The sequence below is a fragment of the Amblyomma mixtum genome, chromosome 6, assembly GCF_055824585.1.
Source record: "Amblyomma mixtum isolate Tamu chromosome 6, ASM5582458v1, whole genome shotgun sequence".
NCBI classification, from domain to species: Eukaryota; Metazoa; Arthropoda; class Arachnida; order Ixodida; family Ixodidae; genus Amblyomma; species Amblyomma mixtum.
In genome coordinates this window covers 43,320,323-43,330,378 of record NC_143017.1, presented here as the reverse complement: position 1 = coordinate 43,330,378, position 10,056 = coordinate 43,320,323, and the positions used below count along the sequence as shown (strand labels likewise).

Here is a 10,056-nt window from a genome sequence, read left to right as displayed (position 1 = left end):
GGCCTCTGACGAAGCAGAAAGGGAGCAACACGTCTTGCTGCTCCTTGTAATTTCCGTCACAACCTTTCCGACACGCCTCTGTAGGCTACCCTGCTTAAGATTCAGAGATGATAGGTCTTTGCCAGTCGGTGAGTGTTGTAGATGACAGCTTTAAGCTGCGACAGATCTGCGTAACAGCATCAGGCGGAATATTTAGATCAAGAAAATCGTACACTTATAGTGCCTTTAAGGGTGCACCTGCATTAGCGACAGTAAGCCAGTACTCTGGGTTGGAAGTATAAAAGATCTGAACCGATGGGCCTTTCCATTGAGAAAACTATAGCCCTTGTTCAGTGAAATGTCTTCGAACCCTTTTATGTGAGGAAATTGCTTGTGGATCAAATACTAGGCAATATTTATGACACAGTGAAGCATGTCGTACAATATCATCTATGCCTTGTAATGTAATGACCAAGGTCATGATTGTGTTCAGTTTTCAGTTGAGTAATTTCGTAGTGCAGAGATGGTCTCTTGCACAGAGCCAACGAAAGATATATTTCACATCCAGTACCACTGTATGCCTGCAGCAATAGGTAATCCTCAAGAACTCATACTCTTTAAATTCTGCACAGAATGGGTTTTTGTTAGTCCTACTGACTTGAAGGACATGCTTTCCCTCCTTACGCCAGCCATCTAAGCATTCCTTAAAGGTAGTAAAATTATCAAATGTGCCGTTCAGAGAAATCTTGCTGCCGCCCCCACCGGATAATGTGTTTGCAGTCTCATTTGCATGCACGCATCATTTGCATGCACATTGACTTGATTGGAGCTTTAAAAACGTTGCCGCTACATCCTAGCACTGATGTTTCATGATGCTTGCACTGGGTATCTTTTGACCAGGCGTCAGTGGGGTCATCAGTTCCCGTCTCCCCTCCCTGTATAGAACACTCCGCTTTTTAGATATTTCTATTGCCTGAAATGTTAGTTTGGTTAGTCTTGCAGCCCAGAGCTGATGCTACCTGATAGCATCTCCGTTGCTTGGCAGCACTGGGTCATGCAAATTCTCAAGGTGCACCCTGCTGTGTCACCCGAGTGGACAGGAGTTCGAACCTTAGAGCGGATTGGGTCATCAAAGTTTCCATCTTCTCGCACGGTATCGAAGATGATGCCTTCGCTGCTTATCAACACCCGACTGATGTTTGGTTAGGGTGGTTAGTTTGCATGCTCCCTGGCCTTGTCTGGCTGTCGCTAGTGTGCGGCTTTTGCAGCCAGTGATCTCTACAATAATGCTACAGAAGACAGTTGCGAAGTCTATTTTGCCAACCAGCTCACCACTGTTCCAGTGCTGGTTGGCCACGCAGCTACAAGGAGCAGTGCTTCACATGTCACTAGCTTGCCCTTCGTCATCTACACCGATGGCTGCAACACAAGGAGGCTCACAAGCATTCCTGTGTAATTCTGCACCTGCCTTGCTGCTACAAACAAAGGTGTGGCATGCTTCTAGGGCTTGGCGGCTGTCTTACCAAGTGTTTTAGCATGCCTGCCAGTGGCTGGGCTGATAACCTTTTCCTTGCCTACACAGTTCCGCAGCCTTCTGCTTCCTCTTGGAGGTAACTCAGCAGTCACTGTTGCAAGAATCACAGACTGCCTGTGGCACAGTTGCTTCACGAGCACTGACCACACCTTCCCCTGCGGAAGAGCACTTAACCGGGCTGCTCACATGTGGCACCTGTGAGGCTCCACCTGGCGCGTCGGCACAGATGAGGCTTGCACCTCGGTTGAGATTCATAGACTTCGTAGCTGACACACAGCCTTGAAGCCTCCTCCCAGTCCTTCCCCAAGTGGGTACACCTGGGCCATGGGAGACCGGGGTAGGCAGACTGTCCCAGGTACTCCAAACCTTGGAATCTTAATGCCGGACACGGACACTGCCCACGAGTGCAAAGCCAGCTCCCCGAAGGGTAGTTGGGAACAGGTTGGTGCCACGCCTTAGCAAAGGAGTGCTGCTTGTTCCTTGAAGAGGAGTGGCTGTCGTCAGTGGCTTGCTGACGGCCCCTTAAATAAAAGCAGGTGACCCTAGAGGAGGAAAGTGGTTGTTACAAATGATGCTCTCTCTGGCTGGCTCAGCTCATTGAGTCCAAGATGGGGGTTTCAGACTTTCCTGGTAGCTCAGGTGAATGAATTGCTTTTCTGCAAGAGGAGCCAGGGTGCAGGCCTTCTTGTAGAGAAACTCCGCCAGGACCTGGTTTCCTCGCCAGCTCGGGTGCACTTCATCGTGGCTCAGGTAGCTGCCCCAGCATTCGACCAAGCCACCCAATAAGTGAAAACCCCGCTCACGGCACAGCTCCTGTAATGCAGCGTTCACTTCCTTGTACCGCTCGTTGATGTGGAGCAGCCGAGTGATCTGGCTTTCACCAGCCCTATACGCGTTCTGCCCACGTGGGAGAACAGCAGGAAAAGCTACTAGCGCCGAAGGTTTGCTCTCGACAATGCTGCAGGCTAACCTACGGTACTTCTCCATGTACGTACTAATACTCTCAAGACAGTTGTTCATGCCAACGTGCACAATGAGAACATCGGTGCCGCTTAGCTGAGTGGCTATTGCTGAGAGCAAATGTTCAATCTTTATTCCTCTGTGTGTACTGACGTCAACAGTGAGACTGTGACTTGATAGAAAATACTGGTCAAGGTATTTTACCATTGAGTTGCCAGCCAGATACACAACGCATGTTGATCTGTGCTGCGCAGCAGGTGAATAAAAGTAGCAGACTTTTATTCTAGAACTTCTAATTACTTAACCGCCAGAACGATGTGTACTGAAAGCTTGCTTCGGTCAGTGCTGCAGTCTAACTGACAGTACTTCTCCATGTACGTGCTGACACTCTCAAGACAGTTGGGTTGTTTTGATGGGACACACTGTGTTATGCACCGTGCCTTTGTCGTCATCACCATCCAGGGTGCATTGCCTTCCTTTGTCATAGCCTGGCAGCCGTCTGCATTTTCGTTGAAATGTAGGACGGCAAGTCATGATTAGAAGACGCTCATGTCGGCCTCTGATGGAGCAGAAAGGGAGCAACACGGCTTGCTGCTCCTTGTCATTTCCGTCACAACCTTTCCGACAAACTCTATAAATAGTCTGACAATGATATCATTCCGAAGTGCTCCACACATTATTCATTGTTGATGAATCATCGTACTTGCTGCAGTCTAAAAGTGGCTGACTGCTGCATTTGGCCGGGACAAAGGGTGCAAACGTTAAGGGCTCCTCTGAGGCACAGGCAGGAGAAGCATTAGCTGCTGCCACCGTAGGGACGCCAATATTTATCCCTGTTAAATGGGTGAAATTTCAACAAGGACTTGTTTTGCTCTAGTGCTGTGCTTGACTTCACCATTGATCTTGTACAACTGCCTGCTATATCAGTTGAAGGCCGTCGCTATATCAGCTGAAAGTCTTTGCTCTGAAAGATGGTTGTAAAAAGCCAGATCACCCACTTTGCTTTCTAAAGCATTTAGGTTTAGAAAGCTGGTGCTGGGGCCGCCTGGCATTTCTGGTTTGCTTTATATTTCACTCATAATAAAACTGCGCGAAGAAGACAGGACAACAAGAAGAGGCACAAACGTGAACACACAAAGCGAACACTTCCAACTAGTTTTATTGCGGGATAAAGTGGACTTATAAGGGTCGTTAACATGACAGAAAACAAGAAACATACCCTAATGAACTGAGCACGAGGCAGCGACACAGAATAATACAAGATAGTAACAACGCCACGTGTGCTTATTAAGCGTGATAGATAGCCCGAACGTGCTCATCCAGGAATTTGATCTCTTTCCTTTATAACAACAAAGATGGCGAGCTGACACAGTTGTCACTCATTTTGGCTATGTAGAAAGCCTCAATTACTTCCCTCTCTTTCTTCCGTTTTTTTCACGCAGTTTTATTATGACTGATTCCAAGAACAAACTAGCCCAACTTCATGCCTTAAATTTAACACCTTCCCAACAATTATAATGATTTGGGTACTTATTCAGTTTCTATCGCTAACATGGCCTCGGCAATCACTCATATCACTGCATTTTTTTAGGTAGTCATTTGATGTCACGGACACCATTTTGGCGTCCAGTGCGCAGCTTCAGCAGTGCTGGCTGGAAAAATGGAGGATAATCCGATTAGACATACGAGGGGGTACCCAAAAGAAACCGGACTAAATTTTTTGGTCAGCAAAGCTTCTGTGGTAACGCGTTTTGCCACTAGGAGCGCATAGAACGAACATTCCAGAGTCAGTTAGCCGAGTGCCGTCGTTGAAGGAGGTCAGACTAGTTTAGGCAGAGTTTTAGAGTGACGACTGTTTTGTGTGAATGTCGTTTTTACAATGGCTGATTTTCGTGAACAGCGTGCGCCGGTGAAATTCTGATTTTTGGTCGGAAAAAGTTGAATGGAAACTCTTGAAATATTATGAAAGACCTGCAAGGACGATGCTATGGGGACAACTCAAGTGTTCCTGAATCGAATCCTGAATCAAAGCAACAATCATGCCAATGGAAAACTTCAAATTCACCTCGCCTCAAGAAAGCTCGTCAGGTGAAACCAAACCTCAAAACAATGCTGATTTGTTTTTTCGACGTGAGAGGAGTCGTCCATTGAGAATTTGTTCCGCAGGGTCAGACAGCCAGGCTTTCTACTTAGATGTTTTGAAAAGATTGGTCAACAGTGTGAGGTGGAAGCGGCCAGATTTGTGGCGGTCGGGTGACTGGTTTTTCCATCATGGCAATGCCCCTGCTCACACAGCCCTGTCTCTACGACAATTTTGGACCAAAAATGGCATGACCCCTATTCCTCAACCCTCATACTCTCCCGACCTTGCCCCGTGCTACTTTCTTTGTTTCCTAGAATGAAAAAATAGGTGAATGGAAAGCGTTTCGCTGATGTTGCTGAGGTGAAGGAAAAAACGACGGAGGCACTGTCAAGCAGAACAAAATATGAATTTAAACAATGTTTTGAAAAATGAAATGAAAGATTCGACAAGCGTATCTTCGCAAGTGGGGAATACTTTGAAGGATATTGAAGGTCTGTGCTTAAAATGTGAACAAATAAGTTCAAACAAAAATAAGTCCGGTTTCTTTTGGGTACCCCCTCGTAAGCTAAGCTGCACCCTTTCGCTGTGCTTGCTGTATGAACCCCAAAGTGGCGACCACTGTGCCTTGAATGCGTACCTATCATGAACCTTTAATGGCTTCAGGTTTCTTGCCACTAAAGCTTGATGAGACTACTAGTACGCTGCACCAGATATCGCAAAACACATTGGGTTCCCACTTATGTTTACACTGCCTAACCTTAACCCATAATCGAACTAGCCAGAGAGGCAAGGAGGTGAAACGATACCTAGCCTGTAGACACCTGCCGTATTCAGGGAACCTAAGCTTTGCAAGGTGCCTATTTTTGGTTGCAAACTGCATGTTAGAAACGGTGTGGCTTGTGAATTTTCAAGCTTGCTTTTTTTGCAACAGCCCAATTTTTTTTTAACGTTCATACATTTTTCGGAGTGTTTTATTATTTCGACTGTTTTTCGGTTCGTGCCAGGTCCGAAAAATTTGTCAGTGACTGTATATGGAATGCTCTTCATTGGCGGCGTCATCTCGCCTGTTCAGTCAGTCCCAGACCAGTATGCCACCAAGCAATGGTTGTATTGAGATCAAGGCAGAGAATCAACGCCAAGCATAATTGTAATCACCCAAGTGATAAATATTGAATTAAAAAAATAATTGCAATGAAAAAAAAAAGAGGCTGGGAGGGCTCTGGTCCCTGTTTTCTTATCCCTTTTTTTTATTTGGGAGGGTACTTCGTGAGGTGGACCAGGGTAATGCGGCCAAACGCGGTAGGGCACAGCCCTCCCTGACCCATCCTCTCGGATGCCCCCGCTACACCATCATCATCATCAGCCCGTCTACACCCACTGCAGGGCAAAGGCCTCTCCCATGTCTCTCAAATTGACCCTGTCCTTTGCCAGTTGCGGCCACCGTATCCTCGCAGACTTCTTTATCTCATCTGCCCACATAACTTTCTGCTGCCCCCTGCTACGCTTGCCTTCTCTTGGAATCCACTCCGTTACCCTTAAGGACGAGCGGTTATCTTGCCTTTTCATTACATGCCCTGCCCAAGGTGATTTCCTCCTCTTGATTTCGACTCAGATGTCATTAACACGAGTTTGTTCCCTCACCCATTCTGCTCGCATCCGATCTCTTAACGTTACACCTATCATTTTTCTTTCTATACGTTGCTGCGTTGTTCTTAACTTAAGGCGAACACTTTTCGTTAGCTTCCACTTTTCTTATGACTTATTACTATTAGATTACTTGGGTATTTTCCATTAAGTCTTATCCCCAACTGTTCCCAATTAAGGCAGCGGTATACCTCCTGTAAACAGGCCATGAATAGCATTGGCGAGATAGTGTCTCCCTGCCTGAAACCATTCCTTGTTAGAATTTTATTGTTGACTTTTTAGAGGACTATAGTAGCCGTGCAGTTGTATTCACGATCAGGTACTTTGCACAAGCTATGTAAAAGGCTCTTGCCTTGATGTAACATTCCTTCTTCTCAGTAGGATTCCACAGTTTGATTGACTGCTCCATGTCCAGGCCAGTTTCAGGTTTTGCCTTTCAATTTTGAGAGGTCTGTACATCAAGTTCCTATAGCTGCGAGTCAGTAGCACCTGCAAATGACTGTTGGCGCAGAAACCTCCCAAGGACCAGCTTCACAAGAAGCAATATCGTGTCATAGAAAACATGCAAGAAAGGGTCCTTGCTTTGGAAGAGCGTTTGAAATCTGTCAAATATCTGAGCAGCGTTTTGAAGGAAAAACAACTTTGCTCGCAGTGTTTTGTCACAAAACGCAGCAGGCACACGACTGTGCGTCACAGATGAACACCTTGGCTCTTCAGCTTTGGAGAAGAGTGCCATGAGGGCATCATATGACTTTAGCACTCGCTCAACACTAGGATGCAGTCTCAGCCATCTGCTGTTCACGTGCCGCAAAAACTCTAGTTCGGGCAGTCCTAGATCATTCAGCAGCTCCTTCATGTCCGCATGCCTCGTGGCAAACTTGAAATAGTAGTGGTCATCAGTTACAAGAGACTCCACTTCCACACTGAACACATCCAGTGCAGCAGCAAAAGCGTTGTGAGCTTTGTGGAGGCCGCATTTATCGATGTCAACCATATCAGGGCTCACTTCCTTCTTTGCCCTTCGCTTAAGGCTATTCATTACGTTAGGGCCGTCACTGTAATCATGTTCTTGTAAACGTCACTGAGGGCATTCTCAATGCAGGAAAATAGCTCATCAGCGGTCGCGTGGCCCAAATGAAAGAACTGGAGATGCTCCACCACAACATTTTCAGTGTTAGCACAGAAGTAGCGGACAAGCGTGTCCAGCTGCCGCACCTTGGCCTCTGGGATTGGGCTCTCCTCTGTTGTAGTGGTGTAGAACGTGTCGGGCATGTCAAGCTCCTGAACTACTTCTGCCTTGAAGCATGGCCCAGGTCATCAGAAATAATGTACGACAGTTTCTTGTAATACATATTAGCAATTGCAAACATGCCACAGTCTAAAGTGAGGCCTTGGTTTTTGTGGGGGTGTGGTGCTGATGGCCAATGTTGCAGATGACAGCTTTAATATGTTACAGATCTGTTTAATAGCATCATGGGGAATATTTTGATCAAGAGAATCATACACATATACGGTATTTAAGGGTGCACCTGCATTAGTGACAGTAAGCCAGTTCTCTGGGTTGGAAGCATGAAAGATGTGAACAGATGGGCCTTTCACTTGAGAAAACTGTAGCCCTTGTTCAGTAAAATGTCTTGAAACTCTCCTATATGAGGAAATTTCTTGTGAACCAAATACTGGGCATATTTGACTGTCCTTCAGTGAAGCATGTCGTACAATATCTTGTAGGTCTTTGTCAGATAGTTGGTAACTCTTGTAGAGTCTCAACATATCAGCTTTAATGGAAGCCCGGCTTGTTCTATTATGCTGCACTGAAAACACCAACTTAGTGGCTTTCACTTCTTTAGGACACCCTCTTCTGGCATTAGCAACAGGTACTACAGGCTTAGTGCTCCCAGAATCGTTTCCTGTATTTATGGGGCTTGCTTGAACTGGCAGGCTTGTTTGATTTGCTAAGCCTTGCAAATTTATGTTAGTGTGACTGTGCTCTGCATATGTCCCAATGGTCTGCCTTGCAATTGCCTTAATGGTCGAGACGCTTTCCACTCTTTCTTTCTCTCTACCCATGGATGCAATATTCGCAACAGTCTTAGGCATAGTTTGAAGTTCTATATACACCCAACAGAATATCTTTTGTGGAGTATCTAGCTTAGCACAAGAAGGTGCCTGAATTCTGTTCGTTACTGCCGGGTTAATGTTTGAAGCCATGCAGCTTTCGCTTAGGAAATGCTCCTTTCGCCATCTGTCTGGGATGCATGCTACATCGAACAATCCTTGTCTTGCAGATGACCCGGGCTGTCATAATATATGCACATGACAAGCCATACTGGCTGCAGAAACTACACGTACAACTGCAAAGATTTTTACTCACATTACAGTCCTTACTTCCTAAAGTCACAGAATACGAGTTAAGCAGCGAGTTGACCTGGTAACTTGCAGTTTTAAACTTTTCATACTGTTTGAGGATTTTATTTTTTGCTCCGGATATGGAAGTATTCAACAGTTTCATTTGAAATGAGTCTGTGCAATTTACATTGACGTTACTCTCCATTTCTTTCATCTTAGCAAACTGTAGAGAGGCCGTGTCAGTGTTAATGGCTCTCACTTCAGTTGTTAGTATTATTTCCTAGGGTCGGAAGATTCTTTTCTGTAAGCATGCACCCACATCTCTCTGGCTGTGTCCCACTGCTGCATGTAATAAGAAAGGAATCCAGCAGGAGCTGCATTACAAAGAGAATTCTGCCTGTCAGTGTACTCCTGATCGGTTTGAGAATAAACTAAAGGCTTTAAAAGTGGAATTGGTAATTTTCCTTGCCGCTTTGCCTTGCCATTAATATTTCTATGGAAGGAGTTAAGCACGTGCCATTGTGCATAGTAAAACTTTACTCTTCAGGAGAAAACTGCTAGGGATACACAACTCATTCATGTCTTTATTATCACCACCTTACAGGCTGCTACAACGAATGAATTAAAGTCTATATAAACTTTTGGAACATGCCCCGGTTGATTCCAGTAGTTTCATTTTGTACAAATGCCTAGCGGACACACCGTGCATGGCCACGGCCATCTTCAATTAGGATCGAGCACAGAACATAACCTTCAATATTGACTGTATATATCCCATCTACAAATATAATTTCAGGATATTTTTCAAGCATTTTACGCATCTCATTTGTTTGGAACAAAATAAACTGCACCTTATGGTTCTGATCTTTTTCCTAATGAATGATCAAAATTGGATTTCTCTCAGTTAAGCTTTCTATATGTTGAACTGGCATTTGCCCGTGAGGCTCCTGGTTCGGAACTGGTGCAGAATACATTTTTTTGAAAATGTACACATCATTTGTAGTTACAGTTTTGCCTGTTTTCTGTTGGCCCATTTCATTGAACTCTTTTAGAGAAACTTTACATTTAATTACATCAACGAGTTCAGCTTTTTTGGTACTGTTCAGAAGTCTTTGGCTTGGATAAAGATTCTAATGACCAAGGTCATGATTGTGCTTAGTTTTCCGCTGAGTGATTTTGTAGTGCAGAGATGGTGTCTTGCACAGAGCCAACCAAAGAAATATTTCACATCCAATACCATTGCATGACTGCAGCAATAAGTAATCTTCAAGAACTCGTACTCCTTAGATTCTGCATCGAATGGTGCTTTTCCTCTATACACCAGCCATCTAAGCATTTCTTAAAGGTAGTAAAATTATCAAATGTGCCATTCAGACAAATCTTGCTGCTGCCCCCACCAGATAATGTGTTTGCAGCCTCATTTGCATGCACATGGTCAAGATTGCAGCTTTTGGCACAGTTGCCTCACGACCACTGACCACACCTTCCCCTGTGGAAGAGCACTCAACGG

General features: G+C 45.2%; 1 pseudogene; it reads right to left on the bottom strand.

Moving 5' to 3' along the window:
• Positions 1 to 6,486: 6,486 nt before the first annotated feature.
• Positions 6,487 to 7,552, bottom strand: LOC149338841 (uncharacterized; annotated as a pseudogene).
• Between the last annotated feature and the right edge of the window lie 2,504 nt (positions 7,553 to 10,056).